Here is a 23,532-nt window from a genome sequence, read left to right on the forward strand (position 1 = left end):
CTGTGCTTCCCTCACTGCTTTCGAAATTTGTTGTGGTGCTCTCATTTGTTGCCATTGTGTCTGATTGAAGTGTGTTCACAACCCTATTTCTAAGAAAATATCCTGACATAGGTAACCTATACTACGAACCTATTACTAATCCTACCTATCACGAAGCGCATACATGACCCAAATAATGTTCATACAGAAAATTGAAATACTGTTTAATGAACTACACCCACAAATAAATAATTAAAATTTAACTTTCTATGATGCTTGACTGGATAAAATAATATACAAAAGATATAAATGATACTATACTCAGGGCTTCCAATTCTCTATTTCTATACCCAATTCTACTAATATAACCCAAAACTATATTCACCAAAATAACATACTGAATGATTGATTAAACCCAAATAACAGACTTTTGAAATGAAGCTACCCCCAAAGTAATATTGAATGAGAATAAATAATATCAACTTTCCTATAACCTATATAAGAATCTACATAGTTGAGCGCACCAAATTGCGAATTCAAAAATTGATAGAAAAAGTAATTAAGTGAATAGGTTAAACACTGAGAATTTGAAGAATCTAAACGGATAACTTTCCTACCTGGCAATACTAATAATATCACACTTCTGTAGCACACTCAATAAGAATTTCACACAAATAAAGGTGATTATGTATACCAATTCACTATTATGCACTTTCACTTGATACACTTCAGCAGATTAACTCAGAATCTGGCCCCTAGTTGCGGCGACATTTTGAACTCTTTCCCACTTCGGTCTTTGTTTAGAGTGGGTTTCGAACTCCCTCACTCTATACGGTATTTTGCCCGGCGCCAATCAATTACTATGAATTGATAAAATTAAACTAATAAAATTGAATTGATTTGAATTGATAAAATTAATTACTTTACTGTAACTTCACTCACTGTGTGGATACTTATATTTCACTCACTGAACTAATAATAGTATTGAAGAAAAAGATAAAGATAGATAGATCAGGGTCGTGTGTAAGGGAATGTATAAAGTGAAAGGCAAAACAAAGGTTAATTATGAATTTATTATTGAACTTTAAATTATATGAATTTAAAAAAAAATTGATCAAAAATATAGTAATGATTAGATATAAATACAAGATGATTAAGTTTTTGAAAGTACAACAGTTCAAGTTTTAATTTCATACAACAAATTTTAACAAACAGTTCCTATTTTAACAGGTTACTTGAAAAATAAGATATAAAATCAAAGTATTGAACAACTCTAGTTAAAAATATGATTATAGTCAAAATAAGAGAATTGATAAATTTTAATGAATGAATATGATTAGGGGAGCCTTGCTTTAAAAAACTATTATTTGTGCTTAGAAGAAAATTTCAACTGTAAGCTTCAAGAAGTTAATTAAAACTGTATCTACAGATTTGTATTTAGAAGAGCTAAATAATTAAATTTGCTGTTTACTTTGATGCTATGTAATTTGATATAGTTATTTGGGCTTTTTAGGGTGGGGTGGTGTGGATTTTAAATGAGAAAAATTGAAAATTCTAAATACAATCTTTACCTGGCTCAGTCAATTCCCTATAGGATAATTGAAGTCTGAAACCAAAAACTCACTCCTACACTGAACACTGTCCAAAATCCAAGAGACTCACAGCAACTAACAGCAACTCAACTGCCACTAACTGCCACTCAAATGCCACTCTGCAACTAACTTGCAAGACAGGGTCTGCCTGCATATATACTAGCACCACGATTTTCCACCCCTCATCACCCTTCGCCCTCTAGCTCCGCCTACCCTCAAACTCATCAGCTAATATTCTGCTTACAAATTGAATTCAAATATCAATTTGAATTCACTATAATGTTTATTATGTTAAATCATTTTAAACTATGGCTCCCCTTCATTATTAAAACAAATGATATCATATATTTTATCAATATTTAAACTCTGAAGTTTGGATACTGACAATTGAATGCATTGATTTGATTAATACAGTAGGCTAATCAATCTTATAAATCTAATATTGAAAATACTTCAATAATAAATACATGAAATGAACAAAATACAATGTCATACAGTACATCATTACAATCGAGTTGAATAAATCAAATTAATAAGATACCAATTAATTACTACTTAATTAATTAAGCAGGTTTCTCATACTCATTGTCAACATGTTTCAATCAAATATACCTAATTTATTCTATTTACAAATTTGTCCTTAGCCTATGAATTCGGATTCAACTAACTTAATTAGCTTATAATAATTATTGAATTATAATTTATTGTACAACATTATTTGTTGAATACTTTATACATATAGCCTAATCTACTTCATGACCTAATTTATAAATACATTTACTCATATATCATGTTTATCGTTTTATGTGATCACCATTCAAATAACTGATCATCAAATAATTGCTTCAATAATATTCATATGCTGACCACGTGGTAAAATTGTAGCATATGCTAACCACGTGGTTACATTGAAAACTACATATCTATATTTACTTCTCTCCTAACTATATATCTATATCGCTATTCACAATCTTCATTTACCTGCCATCAACTTATGCTATAGATATATACAAGGGTTGACACAAAGCACAGTGGGCCATGTGGTTTCTATTGTAAACGTGTCTGTGACTGACGTTAGGAATGCTGTTAGCAAATTTCTAGGAAAGAATGATTTTGTCTCAAACTATTTTCAAAAGAATAATGCCCCAGCGTCTGTCTAGGTAAGCTATTCAAATGCATTCTCAATAGTTTCGAGAAACGGTTCTTTTTATTATTCTAGCTCTTCGAGCGTTCATATTCTTAAATACAATATGTTCAGAGCACGTGTTGCAACAAATAACAGAAATCTACAATTTTTAAATTTTAGGAGAGCACGTGGTCGCCATATGTGGCTCATATTCTTCTTCGTCTTCTTCTTCTCCTTCTCCTTCTTTTCTTTTCTTCTTTTTCTTTCCTTGATCAATTCAAGATCACAATACGATGTTCTATTTCTTATTCTATAATTCAGTTCCATAATTTCTTCTCAATTGTGCACATTCCTTCTTTCTCTTCTCTTCTTCCCCATTATTATCATTATTTTCCAGTGATTTTCCACTAGCTATCCAGCATGTTCAAATGTTTATTTCTTTCTATCTCTATTATTTCTCTTTCTTCCTTTTCTCTTTCTATCTGATTACTTTCCACTAATATCCATATTTGATATTCGGTTCTTTATAACAATAACTCATACTATTCCTCTTCCATTTTATGCAAATATTATTCATTATCAGTTGTATTATGTATCTTTTCTCAATTGATAACTTTCTTCAAAGATCTTTCGTTTCTCTGCTGGCTTTTTCTTCTCTTTTGCAGTTTTCAATGGATCCCTTTTCGCTCTATCTCCACCTTGAACACGATCTTCCACTACTGGATTCCATCTCTCTCTATCTCAAATTGGACTCGATTTTCCACCACTGGATTTCATCTCTCTCTGTCACCACTTGGACTTGATCTTTCCACTACTGGATTCCTACTCGCACAATCTTCACTTCGACTCGATCTTCCACTACTGGATACCTTCTCGCTCTACCTCCACTCGGACTCGATTCTTCCACTACTGGATACCTACTCGCTCTATCTCAACTTGGACTAGATCTCCCACTACCAGCTCTTCCTCAATCTTCATCGTATTCACCATTAGGTGAATTATTCATCACCGTAACTCCACAGATCACAACATCTACATCTTATTGATGTGTTTAGTGAATTTTCTGAAACTAGTGTTTTCAAATAGTGAAGGGAGCCGAACTGTCAAGGCATACAGGATGCACTCGAATCAAGAGACTTTTTCATTTAGGTGAGTTTTATCAGTTTCATCCCCATTTTCCTCATCATGTGTCATTCTGAGGTCGGTTCACGATTGGTCTGCTGCTTCCATGATGCTCTCACTGACACGTCAGCTCGCTCGCCCTCAAGTAGGTATGATTATTTCAATAATAGTAATAATGACGCAGGTCTGTTCTAGCAAATAAGCTCCACTCTTCCAAAAAATTTTCAAGGCTGCTCACCTTAACGTCCAATCCCTCAGCTGCCACATTGATGAACTCAGAACAATCTTCCGTTTTCAGGACTTCAATATAATTGGGATTTCCGAATCATTTTTGAAGCCTAGTATTCCATCAAATTTTGTTGCATTACCTGGATATAAACTTTTCCGGAATGATAGATTAATTAAACGAATAGCGATGGCACACCGGATTTGTCAATTGACTGTAACACCGTGATAAATGGGAGAGATAAATTTAAATACCTGGGATTTACCATAATGAAAAATGGCGATACAGACGAGGAGATAAAGATTAGGTTGCCCAAACCAGGAGTTGTATTCGACAGTTGCACCCAATCATATGGAGTAAGGATTTCATAGGAAAAATAAACATAGATATTCAATGCAATCGTCAGAAGTATAATGATGTATGGGGCAGAGGTTTGGGTGACAAATAAGAGCAAGAGATAAGATGAGAGCTGTTGAGAGTGATTACTGGAGGAGATGCTGCGGGCTTACCAGAATGGACAGAGTGAGAAACGAGGAGATAAGAAGGAGAATGAAAGTGGAATGGGATATTTATAAAGTTGATTGAGGATAAAAGGTTGATGTGGTTGGCATGCTAGAAGGCGAGTGCTAGCAAATGGATAGGGATGGTGACTGATTGGAGTCCAATGGGCGAAGGAAAAGGGGAAGACCTAAAAGATCATGGAGAGATGAGGTGGATGAGGCTATGGAGGCCCGGAATTTAAGGGATGGTGAATGGGAGGATAGGCAAAGATGGGGGTCTCGACTAAAAGAAGGAAGACGGTGAATCACTGTAAAATCCTATTATATATATATATATATATATATATATAGAATATATATATATATATATATATTATATATAATATATCTATATATATAGATTAAATAAGCCTGTGGGGGTGTAGCAATTTATGTGAAAGATGGTATCAAAACAAAGTTTTAATCACATCTAAACAAGAGTATTGTTCCAGACCAGAGTTCATGCTACTTGAATTATCCTTATCTAGTACTGATAAATTACTCGTTGGTATCTGTTATTGCCCACCAAAATAGGTCATTTTACAGATTTCGAAAGTGTCCTGCTTTCTCTTATGCCTTGTTATAGCCGTATACTAGTTATGGGGATATGAACACCGACTTGAACATGACAAATCGTAACTTTGACTACTTTCGACTGACTACTATTTTCCAATGCCTAACATGACTATTTTACCTCTCGATCCAACTCATCATACTAATGTATCTGACACACTCATTGACCTTCTCATTGTTAGTGATCCTAACGAGGTTGCTCAAGCAGGCCAAATCCCAGTCCCAGCTATTTCTGGACATGATTTGATCTACTGTGTACTTTCTCATAAGATACCTAAGCCAGAACAAAATTATCACTTATAGAGACTTCAAAAACTTTGATGAAGCCGCCTTCCTGACTGATGTGGCTCAGACTCCATGGCATCAATTGAAGCGTTACCCTCAGTTGATGACATGGTCAAGACTTTCGAGAATTGGACTTTGACTTTGTATGACAAACATGCACCTTATGTGACAAGGAGGATTAATAGAAAACGACGAGTACCATGGATGACTGAAGACATACTTGAGATGATGGGACGTAGAGACAAAGCACATAGAAAATTTAAAAAGACATTTGACTTGGACAGTTTGATAGAGTATAGGAGCCTTGGAAATAGAGTTAAACAGGAATTACGGAACTCAAAATTAGGTACTTGAATTCGTTTATGACAAACAATAGACAAGACTCTAAATCACTTTGGCAGGGAATAAAAGAATTCGGGCTTGGCAAACAGAAACCGAATCCACAAAAAACTTACCATTGAACAATATAAATGACCATTTCGTTTCACACTCTAACCAATGCGACGAAGTTGTCATTGCTAATCATCGATGATCTTGAAGAGCAGGTTACAAACTTAGATTTACCAATTACTGATCAATTTCATTTCCATCCAATCTCAGAAGAAGACACTTTCAGAGCAATTCAACCTATTCATAGTAATGCTATGGGTGTAGACAAAATTCCTATTAAATTTATCAAGAAGATGTTATTTGCTGTTTTACCAACCATTACATACATTTTCAACAAGTCACTTGAAGAAGGCATTTTCCCTGAAAACTGGAAGTTTGCTCTGGTTTGCCCTCTAAATAAAGTTCCATCACCCAATAAAGTTGAGGATTTTAGACCAATCAGTATTTTACCTGCATTTCCAAAGTGCTAGAAAGACTCATTCATGCTCAAGTTGTAAAATTTCTAGACAACAATAGTGAGCTTCATAACTTTCAATCGGGCTTTAAAAATTCCATTCAACTGAAACAGCTCTGCTTCGTGTCACTGATGATATAAGGTTAGCTATGGACCAAAGAAAATGCACCATCCTCACCCTATTTGATTTTTCTAAAGCATTTGATACTGTTGATCATACAGTCCTTCTGAATAAGTTGGCTATTCTTGGTTTCAGTCACAACTTGTTAGTTTGGTTTAAATCCTATCTATTAGGTAGGAAACAATGTGTATCTGTCGGTGACAAAAAGTCTACTTGGAAAAACGTTATGCATGGAGTACCACAAGGTTCAATTTTAGGCCCTCTCCTCTTCACTTTGTATGCTAATGACCTTTCTTCCATTATCAAATTCTCCAGTTTCCATACTTATGCAGACGACCTTCAAATATATTTAAGCTGTCCCATAACAAAAATTGATGAAACAGTTGGAATAATGAATCAGGATATCAATTCGATAGTGGAATGGACAAGGAAAATGGCCTTAAGCTTAATCCCATCAAAACACAACCCATTATAATTGGATATTCTCGTCTTATAAACAATATTGACCTTGAATCGATTCACAAAATTAGTGTAGATGGTAATGACATTCCTTACTGTAGCTCAGTTGAAAATTTAGGCATTATTATGAATAATACTCTTGACTGGTCAGAACAAGTGAACAAAACTTGTAAAAAGGTATTCTCAGCCATGCATGCATTGAAGAAAATGCACGAATTCTCCCTAGAAACATTAAATTATTATTGGTTCAATCTCTCATCTTCCCACATTTAATGTATTGTAATTCTGTTCTTAATGATATGCAAGTCACTCTGAATGATAAACTATAGCGTTGCCAAAATTATTGTCTACGTATCATCTACTCTCTCCAACGCCATGATCATATCACCCCAGCCCACATTGCTAGTTCAACATTGAAGCTTCCCAATCAAAGGCTTTTTTGAATAGTCAAGCTTGTTAGAGATATCTTGAAATACGGTAATCCGAACTATTTTAAAGATGATTTCAAATTTGTCTCTGAAGGTAGGAGGATAGATGCTTCACATACTAGAACCGGAGAAAGTACTTTAAGGATACCCAATCATCGAACTACTATTTTCACAAAATCCTTCTTAGTCAGTGCCTGTCGTGCATGGAATGCACTTCCTGTTTCTATCAGGTCCATCGAGAGCCGAGCGAGCTTCATCCTGACTTTAAAAAAACATCTTTTGGAACAAATGACTGAAACTGTCCGGCCCTAGAACGATCACATGACAACCATCCCCCACTCATCCAACAAATACAAACCTTTAAACCTGTTATAGAACGAATTGTATATATATATATATATATATATATATATAATATATATATATTATATAAACTCATGTTATTTCAATTATCCACTGCATACTGCTGTATATTACTGAAAGTTGATTACCCTGATCTACTTTCAGCCTACTTCATTTTATTAATCAATTATTTGATCTTATCTACCTATTTTCTGTTTTTTTTTCTTTCAAATATTCATATTGATTAAAACATTTACAATATGTCCATTAATAAATAAATCCTTAGTTTAATAATAATAATAATAATAATTGGCCTCCACATCACCCCTTACAGCCAACCCGTTCCACCACATGGCGCCAAGTGACTAGTGAGTATATGCTTAGGCAATTTGCGTGCAATAGAACGGCACAAGTGGCCTTTATTTAAATAATGAAATTAACGTTTTGGTAGAGAGTTAGTGGGGAGGATATTTTTAATATTCTTTCCGAAGAATGGACATTGATATGTCCAAAGCTCCGCTAATTTATGTAGATGCATAACTATATTATTATTATCTATAGTTATTATATTACAAATTGCTTTTTCATATCATATACAGTTCAATAATTATTTTCTTAGTCTATATCATGTAAATTCATCTATAATTTTGCTGTATTGTAAGCTATTGTATATAAGTGTATAAGACAGTATATATTGTAATCTACATAAATAAAGTACTCAATCAATCAATCAATCACACACACACACACACACACACACACACCTAAACTTTCTATTCTCTACAGATCCAACCACCATTTTCTCTTTTTGAAAAAGTCAACTAATCTGGTGCTGGTATTCGTTCGTCTTCAGTTCATTTGCCTCTTCATAACGTTTAGAAGTAGCATCGCGCTAATTTCTAGATTGATTTCTGAAATTGTAATAAAATTGGCAGATAGATTTAGATAAATAGATAGGCTTAGTAATAGATTTTTGAGTTGATAGGTTTGATAAATATGAAATTGATTAATAGTGCCGTGCTACCAATTTTTCCTAAATCGGTTGGATAGCATTTCACACCTATTAACCTAAGTATAGTTGTCGGCTCCAATGTAATAGATTCTTGATAAACTATGAATGGATCTATCGCCTATGAATGAGAAATCCAGTTTTCAGAGCAAATTAACTTATAATCTTCAGAAGAATTTTGGCAATAACTACACAAATACACAAAGAACAATATCTTACAAGCCTAAGCATCTAAAGTCACTACGAGCTAAGTACTTATCCAGTTTATATAGTTGAAAAACAGTGGCTCTTGGCTTGTATACACAATAAACAATATACAGACAAAATAGAACACTATAAACTGTTCAAAACTCAATTTAAAACATTAATAATCCACTTAAAAAGAAAATATTCAGAGAGCACCAAATTACAACACACATAGCCAGCCATTATTTTCAGAGAGAAGAAGGAACAGGAAAAGCCTAGCTACCAGGAACAGAGCAAAGCTTCTTCAGTGTCGATGTTATGGACACGTCACCAAAAAAAATTATAAATTACAAGTTTAGAATTCACATTTTATATTTGTTCTCAATAAAACTTTATTTTGAAACTATTATTTTAATTTTTATATATCATCTCTATTTAAATAATCCATTTATCTATTAATTCTGTCAACTCAGCCTTGGTGACACCATGGAACAATGCAACACAATCATTTACGATAAATTCTCAGTCAAAAAGTTGTCCATAATCGATGACTCTGATATTTACTATAAAGTTTTATAGATCTTGAATTGAAGATTCAATTCCAATCGAGAAAAAATGTAATATTACAATTTCCCCCCTCTTGACATAAAAAATTTTACTGTTTGAAAATGTAAAGAAAAAAATCACATTGACCCTAATGGAAAATTTTGAATTGTAAATTCGAGAACAGTAACAATTTTTCTATAAAAACATTATATGTTATCCTATAATATTGAAAATTATTATAAAAATTCATCAATAGCATTTGTTATATGTTTCCAAACAATATTTCAAAGTATCAAAATTACTTTTGATTTAGCTTTATAATTTAAAGGAAATATCTCAACAGAAAGTTTAATATGTAAAGAATAGTCTTTTGAAATTGCACATAAATTTAATAGATAGAAAAATTCAATTTTTTATTGCAAAAAAAAATTAGTATGTTGAATAAAAAATTATTATTATTTTTTTTTTTTTAAATGAATTGATGAATTGTTACATTTAATTTTCACATAAAATTTCAATAAATCAAAAAATGTTCATTTCTTTCACTATTGACGCGGTTGATTTTATCAATGCACATTTGGAAAACTGTCTGTTAAGGCATCAGTATGATCTTCAGTAAGTGTGACTCCAGTGTGATGACGTTAGTGTTGGGCTGATCCGAATACTCGTAGTATTGGGCTGATACTTGTAGTCGACTGATGCATATCAAACTCGATACAGGTGACATCTCAGTTAGCATTGCCTCATGCTTGTAGTAGACGGCTGCATACCAAACTCAATACAGAGTCACGTGAATTTTGTATCATATTTTGTAATTATACAATGTACATTCAGGCTTGAAATGACAATGTAATTCGTTTTTTGGAAAAGAGGTAGATGCTGCATACAGGATTAATTTAGGTGAGGATTAATTTAGATAAGGTTTGGTTTTTTGATATTTTCAGCTTTCAAGGGTTAGAGTTCTGCATACAGGAATAATCTAGAAGAGGATTTTTTGAATCAATTCTTTCATGATACTGTGACCGTTATTCTGAATTCAAAGTTGCAAACGTGAATATGGATGGCAATTACCTCCAGGTAATGTAGTAAGTAGTGTTGAAGTTTGAGATACAAGGTCAGCAATAAGCGTTGGCATTGTCATTGGCATATGCTTTGGTGTCGGCATTGGCATCGGCGTTGATATTGGCATTGTCATCAGCATTGGTGCAGGCATTGGCATCGGCACAGGCATCAGCATAGATTTTGGCATTGGCATCAGCATTTGCGCAGGCATTGGCATCGGCGCAGGCATCGGCGTAGATATTGGCCTTGGCATCATCACAGGCATCGGTGTAGTTATTGCGTAGATATTGACATCAGAGCAGATATTGGCGTAGTTATTAGTGTAGGCATCAGCGTAGATATTGGCGTTGTTATTGGTGTTGACATTGTTGTAGGCATCAGCGTAGATATTGGTGTAGACATCAGCGTAGATAGTGGCGTAGTTACTGGTGTTGTTATTCAATTGATGAGTCACACTAGTTCGAAAATCACCCAAATGTTCTTAACACTCTTCATGGCGTTCACTTGTTGCTGATTTCGAGATTCACGTGATAATTATTTCAATTGCCGTGCTACCAATTTTTCCTTAAATCGGTTGGAATAGCATTTCACACCTATTAACCTAAGGATAGTTGTCGGCTCCAATGAAATAGATTCTTGATAAATTATGAATGGATCTATCCACCTATGAATGAGAAATCAGTTTTCAGAGCAAATGAACTTATAATCTTCAGATGAATTTATACAAATACACAAAGAACTATATCTTATAAGCCTAATTAATTAGAGTTACTACGAACTAAAATACTTATCTAGTTTACAGTTGAAAAACAGTGGCTATGGCTTGAATACACAAATAGCAATATACAAACAAAATAGAACACTATAAATTGTTAAAATCAATTTAAAACATTAATAAACGAAAATGATTCAGAGCAAAATTTTACAACAACACACGTAGCCAGCCATTTTTCTAGAGAAGAAAAGAAAAGGCCAAAATACAAGTCAGAACAGAGACACCTCCAACGTTACAGACACGTCACCAACAAAATTATAAATGACCATTTCGTTTCACACTCTAACCAATGCGACGAAGTTGTCATTGCTAATCATATCAATGATCTTGAAGAGCAGGTTACAAACTTAGATTTACCAATACTGATCAATTTCATTTCCATCCAATCTCAGAAGAAGACACTTTCAGAGCAATTCAACCTATTCATAGTAATGCTATGGGTGTAGACAAAATTCCTATTAAATTTATCAAGAAGATGTTATTTGCTGTTTTACCAACCATTACATACATTTTCAACAAGTCACTTGAAGAAGGCATTTTCCTGAAAACTGGAAGTTTGCTCTGGTTCGCCCTCTAAATAAAGTTCCATCACCCAATAAAGTTGAGGATTTTAGACAATCAGTATTTACCTGCATTTTCCAAAGTGCTAGAAAGACTCATTCATGCTCAAGTTGTAAAATTTCTAGACAACAATAGTGAGCTTCATAACTTTCAATCGGGCTTTAGAAAATTCCATTCAACTGAAACAGCTCTGCTCCGTGTCACTGATGATATAAGGTTAGCTATGGACCAAAGAAAATGCACCACCTCACCCTATTTGATTTTTCTAAAGCATTTGATACTGTTGATCATACAGTCCTTCTGAATAAGTTGGCTATTCTTGGTTTCAGTCACAACTTGTTAGTTGGTTTAAATCCTATCTATTAGGTAGGAAACAATGTGTATCTGTCGGTGACAAAAAGTCTACTTGAAAAACGTTATGCATGGAGTACCACAAGGTTGATTTTTAGGCCCTCTCCTCTTCACTTTGTATGCTAATGACCTTTCTTCCATTATCAAATTCTCCAGTTTCCATACTTATGCAGACGACCTTCAAATATATTTAAGCTGTCCCATAACAAAAATTGATGAAACAGTTGGAATAATGAATCAGGATATCAATTCGATAGTGGAATGGACAAGGAAAATGGCCTTAAGCTTAATCCCATCAAAACACAACCCATTATAATTGGATATTCTCGTCTTATAAACAATATTGACCTTGAATCGATTCACAAAATTAGTGTAGATGGTAATGACATTCCTTACTGTAGCTCAGTTAAAAATTTAGGCATTATTATGAATAATACTCTTGACTGGTCAGAACAAGTGAACAAAACTTGTAAAAAGGTATTCTCAGCCATGCATGCATTGAAGAAAATTCTCCCTATAAACATTAAATATTATTGGTTCAATCTCTCATCTTCCCACATTTAATGTATTGTAATTCTGTTCTTAATGATATGCAAGTCACTCTGAATGATAAACTACAGCGTTGCCAAAATTATTGTCTACGTATCATCTACTCTCTCCAACGCCATGATCATATCACCCAGCCCACATTGCTAGTTCAACATTGAAGCTTCCCAATCAAAGGCTTTTTTGAATAGTCAAGCTTGTTAGAGATATCTTGAAATACGGTAATCCGAACTATTTTAAAGATGATTTCAAATTTGTCTCTGAAGGTAGGAGGATAGATGCTTCACATACTAGAACCGGAGAAAGTACTTTAAGGATACCCAATCATCGAACTACTATTTTCACAAAATCCTTCTTAGTCAGTGCCTGTCGTGCATGGAATGCACTTCCTGTTTCTATCAGGTCCATCGAGAGCCGAGCGAGCTTCATCCTGACTTTAAAAAAACATCTTTTGGAACAAATGACTGAAACTGTCCGGCCCTAGAACGATCACATGACAACCATCCCCCACCCATCCAACAAATACAAACCTTTAAACCTGTTATAGAACGAATTGTATATATATATATATATATATATTATATAATATATATATATTATAAACTCATGTTATTTCAATATCCACTGCATACTGCTGTATATTACTGAAAGTTGATTACCTGATCTACTTTCAGCCTACTTCATTTTATTAATCAATTATTTGATCTTATCTACCTATTTTTCTGTTTTTTTTTCTTTCAAATATTCATATTGATTAAAACATTTACAATATGTCCATTAATAAATAAATCCTTAGTTTAATAATAATATAATAAAATTGGCCTCCACATCACCCCTTACAGCCAACCCGTTCCACCACATGGCGCCAAGTGACTAGTGAGTATATGCTTAGGCAATTTGCGTGCAATAGAACGGCACAAGTGGCCTTTATTTAATAATGAAATTAACGTTTTGGTAGAGAGTTAGTGGGGAGGATATTTTTAATATTCTTTCTGAAGAATGGACATTGATATGTCCAAAGCTCCGCCAATTTATGTAGATGCATAACTATATTATTATTATCTATAGTTATTATATTACAAATTGCTTTTCATATCATATACAGTTCAATAATTATTTTCTTAGTCTATCATGTAAATTCATCTATAATTTTGCTGTATTGTAAGCTATTGTATATAAGTGTATAAGACAGTATATATTGTAATCTACATAAATAAATACTCAATCAATCAATCAATCACACACACACACACACACACACCTAAACTTTCTATTCTCTACAGATCCAACCACCATTCTCTTTTTGAAAAAGTCAACTAATCTGGTGCTGGTATTCGTTCGTCTTCATTCATTTGCCTCTTCATACGTTTAGAAGTAGCATCGCGCTAATTTCTAGATTGATTTCTGAAATTGTAATAAAATGGCAGATAGATTTAGATAAATAGATAGGCTTAGTAATAGATTTTTGAGTTGATAGGTTTGATAAATATGAAATTGATTAATAGTGCCGTGCTACCATTTTTCCTAAATCGGTTGGATAGCATTTCACACCTATTAACCTAAGATAGTTGTCGGCTCCAATGTAATAGATTCTTGATAAACTATGAATGGATCTATCGCCTATGAATGAGAAATCCAGTTTTCAGAGCAAATTAACTTATAATCTTCAGAAGAATTTTGGCAATAACTACACAAATACACAAAGAACAATATCTTACAAGCCTAAGCATCTAAAGTCACTACGAGCTAAGTACTTATCCAGTATATAGTTGAAAAACAGTGGCTCTTGGCTTGTATACACAATAAACAATATACAGACAAAATAGAACACTATAAACTGTTCAAACTCAATTTAAAACATTAATAATCCACTTAAAAAGAAAAATATTCAGAGAGCACAAATTACAACACACATAGCCAGCCATTATTTTCAGAGAGGAGAAGGAACAGGAAAAGCCTAGCTACCAGGAACAGAGCAAAGCTTCTTCAGTGTCGATGTTATGGACACGTCACCAAAAAAAATTATAAATTACAAGTTTAGAATTCACATTTTATATTTGTTCTCAATAAAACTTTATTTTGAAACTATTATTTTAATTTTTATATTATCTCTATTTAAATAATCCATTTATCTATTAATTCTGTCAACTCAGCCTCGGTGTCACCATGGAACAATGCAACACAATCATTACGATAAATTCTCAGTCAAAAAGTTGTCCGTAATCGATGACTCTGATATTTACTATAAAGTTTTATAGATCTTGAATTGAAGATTCAATTCCAATCGAGTAAAAATGTAATATTACTAATACCCCCCTCTGACATAAAAAATTTTACTGTTTGAAAATTTAAAGAAAAAAATTACATTGACCCTAATGGAAAATTTTGAATGTAAATTCGAGAACAGTAACAATTTTCCTATAAAAACATTACATGTTACTATAATATTGAAAATTATTATAAAAATTCATCAATAGCATTTGTTATATGTTTCCAAACAATATTTCAAAGTATCAAAATTACTTTTGATTTAGCTTTATAATTTAAAGGAAAATATCTCAACAGAAAGTTTAATATGTAAAGAATAGTTTTTGAAATTGCACATAAATTTAATAGATAGAAAAATTCAATTTTTTATTGCAAGAAAAAATTAGTATGTTGAATAAAAAATTTATTATTATTATTTTTTTTAAATGAATTGATGAATTGTTACATTCAATTTCACATAAAATTCAATAAATCAAAAAATGTTCATTTCTTTCCACTATTGACACAGTTGATTTTATCAATGCACATTTTGGAAAACTGTCGTTAAGGCACTCAGTATGATTTTCAGTTAAGTGTGACTCCAGTGTGATGACGTTAGTGTTGGGCTGATCCGAATACTCGTACTGTTGGGGATACTTGTAGTCGACTGATGCATATCAAACTCGATACAGGTGACATCTCAGTTAGCATTGCCTCATGCTTGTAGTAGACGGCTGCATACCAAACTCGATACAGAGTCACGTGAATTTTGTATCATATTTGTAATTATACAATGTACATTTCAGGCTTGAAATGACAATGTAATTCGTTTTTTGGAAAAGAGGTAGACGCTGCATACAGGATTAATTTAGGTGAGGATTAATTTAGGTAAGGTTTGGTTTTTTGATATTTTCAGCTTTCAAGGGTTAGAGTTCTGCATACAGGAATAATTTAGGAGAGGATTTTTTGAATCAATTCTTTCATGATAATGTGACTGTTATTCTGAATTCAAAGTTGCAAACGTGAACATGGATGGCAATTACCTCCAGGTAATGTAGTAGTTTTGAAGTTTGAGATACAAGGTCAGCAATAAGCGTTGGCATTGTCATTGGCGTATGCTTTGGTGTCGGCATTGGCATCGGCGTTGATATTGGCATTGGCATCAGCATTGGCGCAGGCATTGGCATCGGCGCAGGCATCGGCATAGATTTTGGCATTGGCATCAGCATTGGCGCAGGCATTGGCATCGGCGTAGATATTGGCATTGGCATCAGCATTGGCGCAGGCATTGGCATCGGCGCAGGCATCGGCGTAGATATTGGCGTTGGCATCAGCACAGGCATTGGCGTAGTTATTGGCGTAGATATTGACATCAGAGCAGATATTGGCGTAGTTATTAGTGTAGGCATCTGCGTAGATATTGGCGTTGTTATGGTGTTGACATTGTTGTAGGCATCAGCGTAGATATTGGTGTAGACATCAGCGTAGATAGTGGCTTAGTTATTGGTGTTGTTATTCAATTGATGAGTCACACTAGTTCGAAAATCACCCAAATGTTCTTAACACTCTTCATGGCGTTCACTTGTTGCTGATTTCGAGATTCACGTGATAATTATTTCAATGTTAATGTCTGTGCTGTACCTGTTATCTTAAAATGCTTATAAACTAAAAAGAAAATTTTGATTAGGCTATCAATACAATCTAATACACATGAAAATTATTTTTAAGTATATAATCAATATAAAATTGAAATTTGTTAACATCTTATTATACAGTCAGCAATACATAAATTGTGAAATATGGAGATATCAATTACAAATTTCAATAGAAAAAAATAATTTCATTTCCATTTATTCACTGTTCAAATATTTTATAAAAAGCAAATTATTCAATATTATTAATCATCGTTTGTTGGATACTATAGTTTATTTCGACTTTTCAATGTTCTAAACACAAACTACATTTCATGACAAAACTTTACTATCAATCATTAAACAAGAAATCATTCAAAATATCAATAATATTTTGCTTCAAAGGCAATCAATATTCATAAGTAAACAGCATCTATGGCAATCAACATTATTAATCAACACAAAAAATATTATCTCATTACTGCCTCTCTAAGTCATAACCTTCTGGTCATTTCTTCTTTAGGCAATAATGATTTTCCATCTCAAAAACAATCACATACCAGCAAAATTCTAATCAGCAACCCCATTAAAATTCTACCTACACTCCAGCATCCATTTCAAACGATAATCAATCATATCAAAATTTATAGAACAAACAGTTTTAAAATTTAAAAAGACATCAATTACAAAAACTTTAGAGAAATTCAACCTTTAACTCATTTCAATTAATAATATAACAAGACGTTTTTATTTAATGAAAACATTATTATTCAAGTTAACTTTCATTAATACATCTCATATATATGGCTACACAATTCATTAATACTTTCAAATTTTGAAGTTTATTTATTATAACAAAAGAATTTATACATAAGAATAGATTTCAGCATGTTCTAAATTGAACCATTTATTTTTTTTAAATAATTTCAGAATTTAAAACTGTATAATAAGTACAAACATTTCAAGATTACAATACAAAGACGATCAAGATAATGGATAATGGAAGGAAGAGAAAGATTAATTAGAGCCTATCCTACATGTCAGTACTGAACTTTCATAAGGAAGTATATTAATAAAAATATACTGAAAATGAGAAAATGGGACATAATTTGCTCTGAAAAACCTAATTACCTAATATGATACCTGAAAAAAAATAGACATGATTAAAATATGTAATACATGATGAAAAAATATACCGCAAGCAAACAATTATTCACACTACAATGGATAGATTTTAGAAAAGTTAAGTTTTATCAACAATTTAAAGATTAGGAAAATAAGCTACTATTTTAACTTCTAATATTATTTCAGAAGAATACAAATTAAAATGACTATGGACAAGATTGGTTAAGATATGCATCATAGAAGAATTTTACTGAACATTACACAAAGACAGGAAAGAATCGAAATTTGAAAAGATTAAGGGCCAAGAAAAATAGGCTACAGGAAAGAAAAAAGACACAATTATGGACTCTTACCATACACTGCGTAGCGATTATGCTATTCTGAATCCCGGCATAACACAGGATTCCTAATCATTGTGTGTTGGGGAATACCCTTTCATCATGTGATTCACTGTCATCATCTTGTAAATAAGCAACTTGAAACAACCTTTGAATACTAACACATCAATGGTGACTTTGTGTTTGTTTTCTTCAAGAACATAATTTTATTCATGGGTTCATTTGTTTCAACAAAGCCATTTTGCTTACAAAAGTTAGTCATGTTCACTTGAGAATGCATTGCATACACCTTTTCAATTCTCAGTTGAAAGTTGAACTCATCAACTTGACTCAAAGCAACATTCATTTTGTTTACATTGTTCCTAACCTCCACAGAAACCTGTCTCATGTAATCATTCACTTTGTTTATAGTTTTCCTAACCTTCAATGTAGCAATATTACTTTCATGATAGTTGACTTTCAGTGAAGACAACTCCCTACCTACTTCTTTACTCAATTCTACTATCTCATTAGGGTTGACTTTTTCAACAACAGTAACTAGGCCTACATTGTCAGAAACTTGAATGAGTTGATCTTGTATCTTAACACTACTATTATCATGCTTCAATTTGTTTTCATCTTCATGATTATCACTCAATGTTTCATGTTCATCTTTCAATAGAAGGTTTATACTAACCTGCTCTAGTCTAATGCTAGCAAACTCTTGCTTCATCTCATCAAACCTAGCACCTTGATTTTGTTTCAAATTATCAATCTTAGCATTTTGATTTTTAAACATTGGTCTAACTTAGCATTTTGCTTATCAAACAGTTGTGTTAAGGCAGCTATTAACTCATCATCATTTTTAATATTTTTCATATTGTATGCCATTTTGCTAGTCTGCACAGATAATATATTCATTAGGACTTGATCTCTCTAGAACTGACCTCCCATTCAGCAACAAACCATTCATAACCTATCAAGATATCTATCCTACCAATAATTTTTTATAACCAGGGATATATTTTGTAGTTTGAGTCCCACACCAGGGCGTACCATTTGCCGTGCTACCAATTTTTCCTAAATCGGTTGGATAGCATTTCACACCTATTAACCTAAGGATAGTTGTCGGCTCCAATGTAATAGATTCTTGATAAACTATGAATGGATCTATCGCCTATGAATGAGAAATCCAGTTTTCAGAGCAAATTAACTTATAATCTTCAGAAGAATTTTGGCAATAACTACACAAATACACAAAGAACAATATCTTACAAGCCTAAGCATCTAAAGTCACTACGAGCTAAGTACTTATCCAGTTTATATAGTTGAAAAACAGTGGCTCTTGGCTTGTATACACAATAAACAATATACAGACAAAATAGAACACTATAAACTGTTCAAAACTCAGTTTAAAACATTAATAATCCACTAAAAAGAAAAATATTCAGAGAGCACCAAATTACAACACACATAGCCAGCCATTATTTTCAGAGAGAAGAAGGAACAGGAAAAGCCTAGCTACCAGGAACAGAGCAAAGCTTCTTCAGTGTCGATGTTACGGACACGTCACCAAAAAATTATAAATTACAAGTTTAGAATTCACATTTTATATTTGTTCTCAATAAAACTTTATTTTGAAACTATTATTTTGAATTTTTATATATCATCTCTATCTAAATAATCCATTTATCTATCAATTCTGTCAACTCAGCCTCGGTGACACCATGGAACAATGCAACACAATCATTTACGATAAATTCTCAGTCAAAAAGTTGTCCGTAATCGATGACTCTGATATTTACTATAAAGTTTTATAGATCTCGAATGAAGATTCGATTCCAATCGAGAAAAAATGTAATATTACAATAGAGAGTAGATTAGGTAATTCATTGAGTTTCTGTCAGTTATTGTATCTGTTGTGTTTCTGCGGTGACTGCATCTGTTCACTGTTCAGGTGAGTGAGAATTTATTACAATAATACTTGCATATCTTGTTATTATAATAAATCCATTTATTTGATTAAATTGAGAAAAAACTGATTGTACAATTTCAATTGTCATGTCTTCAGATCCTGAAAGATTTAAACTAGAAAATTTATGAAAGATGTTATTCTCAAGCTATTTCTATCAACAAGAAAAAAGCTCATAGGCTTCTCAGATAGCGAATCAGTCTTAATCTATTTTTTGAGAACGAAAATAGGTTAACTTTCATCTCATTGCTATTCTCCTATTTTTGAATGCCTTTCCTTTTCATTATGAAGATAAAATTTGAATTAAAGGATAGAATCTCTTCTACAATTATTTGCAATGAATGATGTTGAATACAGTTGCATATACTGTATTTAATTTTCAACATGTAGGAACCTAGTTTATTTTCGTGAAATTTTTTCATTGCCAAGTTACATTCAAAAACACCAGAGCAACAATAATAATAATTTTTTTAATAACCGTAAAACCTATCTTGGAATGGAGGACAGAATCTATTTTACAATTATTTGCAATAAATCTAATCGACAATTATTTAATACAGTTGCATATTTAATTTTAAACAGCTAATTAATTTTAGTGGAACTTTCACATTGAAAACACCAGTATATCAATAATAATCATTATTTGATAACTGTAACCGTAAGGTTTGACTCATGGAGAATGAAAGTGGAGTACCATAGACTGTATTCATCTGCATTTCAATAGATATATTTTTTGTTTTACAAGGACCTGTAATTAACAAAATGAATAACTGACAGGAGTTAAAAATCCTTTCTCTCCCAACAATGAAATTATATTAATAGAAAGGTGAGCAAGGATTAAATAATGTTATATTCAGCTTCACAATTAATGTCGTTATTGAAAAGTACTTATATTGAACTAAATTTTCATGTCATAATTCAATAAATAAATGAATAAGGGATGAATTAAGTCTTCTGAACCTCCTGAATAGGAATTTCTGTAATCTAAAATCCTCATACATGACTTTTTTTCTTGTAGGTGGACTTCTTACATAAACTTGGGGGAGGGAATGTGGAGGCCGCTCGTCCGGCTGACAACAAATGAAGTTGCCACCAACTTCTGCAGGGAAGGTGGGAAAGGGAAGAGGTCCCTAAACAGCCTTCTGATAAACAAAATTCTGGAGAGTAAGTGTGCTTATAAGTGTTTTATTCTTCAAGTCTTTTTAGTGTTTATATTTGGTGTAACATATAAGATTGGGATTGGGCCCTTCATCCAAGAAATAGCAGCGTTGTCAGATTGTGTGAAATTATAACTTTTTCTAATGCAAACACAATGCAAACACAATGCGACTAAATGAAGAAAATTACAGCCCTGCTTCAGAAAACTCAAGCAGTGTTGCAAAACTGCATATTTCTATGGTAATCCAACTGACTGCTGCTTGAATACCTGATTCGCCTGAATCGTTCAAAAAACAACCTTTAACATACAATGCTTTACGCCTACAAAGCTTTCCTTACTTTGAAACTCCTGAGAGGTCAAACAACGATCTTCCAACTATTTTTGAGAATTGGGAAAGTAATATCAATAATTTTTTGAACAACTTTTTTGCTTTCAACACCCACTTATCTCCTAAAACAAACAAGTTTCCAGATCGTCAAACGTTTGATGACGATTTGAACCCACAAATGTTTTCTGCTTGAGGTGACTAGACATTGATAAGCACATTCATGAATTAAAACAAAGTTATATCAGTCATATATGAAAAAAATAAAAACCAATAGAAAGCACGAATTCTCCTTGTCATTTTGATATAAATATAGCTTTACTCCTTTTAGTTCATCCCATGATTGTGAGAGAACTTCTCTCAGAAAAGTGATATTTGAAAGGAAAAAAATTGCAATTTTGAAAGAAAAACATATTCATGCAATTTTTCAATTTTATAAAAAATACAGCACCGTATTATTTCCCTTGAATCCTTTCACCCAGGAACTTTTTAATACTAACCTAACTTGCATACCGAGGATGACTTGCATATCAAGGATGGGTCTAATCGGGAATTTTGAAGAAGTTTGAATTTCCCTCTGACAACACTGCTATTTCTTGGATAGAAGGCCCAATCCAAATCTTATGTTATCTGTAGGCTATGCCAACAACAAGCAATAATAAGTGTAGGTAATAGCCTTTAAGTGAAGAAGTAGAATCTCTGAAAAGTAATTTTGTTTCCCTCACCTCGAAAGTAATTGTTATTGATCCTTTCAATAGAAATGTTCAGAATAGATTATGCTAGTGCTCAAAAAATTAAATTGATTGATAGCTACATTAAAATCTCACCTATTAGATTCTATTGCTTGAAATGTTGAAAATGAGGAGAAATATAGCAATATATAGTTAGCTTAATGGACATCAGAAGCCTTCTTATGTGTCCATTGAATTTTGAACTTTTGTTTGGCTAAGTTGGTCGGATCCACTACCATAATTCAGCCAACTCTCATAAGATTTACATTGAAATGATTTGCAAATCATAAAGTAATTTATGGTATATAGGTTACAAAAATGTGTTTTACCATACTTGTTGACTCTTAATGGAGTAGCCCATCCCCACACTAATGTTGATCTCTGTTGTAATGTTCATTTTCAGTTAATTACCGGTACTCCATAAAGAGTCAACAAGTATGGTAAAACACATTTTTGTGTGTAATAATAAACAAGGCAGTCATTTAAACTTAAATATTGTTATTAGTGTAACTTTTATAAACATACTATATACTTATGTGCCTTACTATACAATTATTCCCAACATTTTATAACATGAGTTCAAAAAGGCTGCTTTTTACACACAAAAAGTTTTTATACCATGATTATTGGCACTTTATAAAGTATACCCACACAAATATTGTTAATCTTTGTTGTAATGTTCATTTTCAATTCATTCAGTGTAACTTATAAGGTATAACTCATTTTTTCAACCCTTTCCTTTGAGTTAACCCACAGGATGCGTTTGGTGAAAACTGTTCAAGAAGGAACACTTTTTGCTCTTGGCAAAACAACATGTTTACATTAACGGTAGCCTACTCAAAACAGAAATGCAGATCTGTGGTATCCTGTACACCATAAATTACATGATATAAATTACTGATGATATTTTGCGGTAGCCACACAACAATTATTATAAAAACCCTCCATTTTCATACATGTTAATATGAATGTGCGCGATTCAATGAACGCTCTGTATAGTATAACACATTGTAAAATTCTGTTCCAAAAGTTGTTGCTGCGTCTCTGGAGATTTCATGAGCAAGCTGTTTGAAACCAGGGTGTAAGAGTGGCTCCGGCAGGCTGGGACCAGAATGTAATTTATTAAAAACTTCAAAAAATAATTGAATTAACTAGAATTTATTTGTCACGTTTCATGAGATTGTAGTGGAATAAAAATGTATTTTCAAGTTGTTTTCTACTGTTTTTTGCTCGCCTTATTTCCATATTTTCTCAAATTTCACTGGGAATGCCTGCTCATAAAAGTTGTGTAACCACAATCAAATTTATCATGCAATTCATTCTTTAAAACACCCTTGAACCAATAACAGATGA

General features: G+C 32.7%; 1 long non-coding RNA gene across 1 annotated transcript; it reads left to right on the forward strand.

Annotated features, from left to right (window-relative positions):
* The first annotated feature begins 20,659 nt into the window (after positions 1-20,659).
* On the forward strand, positions 20,660-23,392 carry LOC120351171. Its single transcript, XR_005571215.1, has 2 exons — positions 20,660-21,128; positions 23,210-23,392. It is a non-coding gene; the product is annotated as an uncharacterized LOC120351171 (long non-coding RNA).
* The last annotated feature ends 140 nt before the right edge of the window (positions 23,393-23,532 follow it).

This window comes from Nilaparvata lugens, chromosome 4 (genome assembly GCF_014356525.2).
Source record: "Nilaparvata lugens isolate BPH chromosome 4, ASM1435652v1, whole genome shotgun sequence".
Classification (NCBI taxonomy): Eukaryota; Metazoa; Arthropoda; class Insecta; order Hemiptera; family Delphacidae; genus Nilaparvata; species Nilaparvata lugens.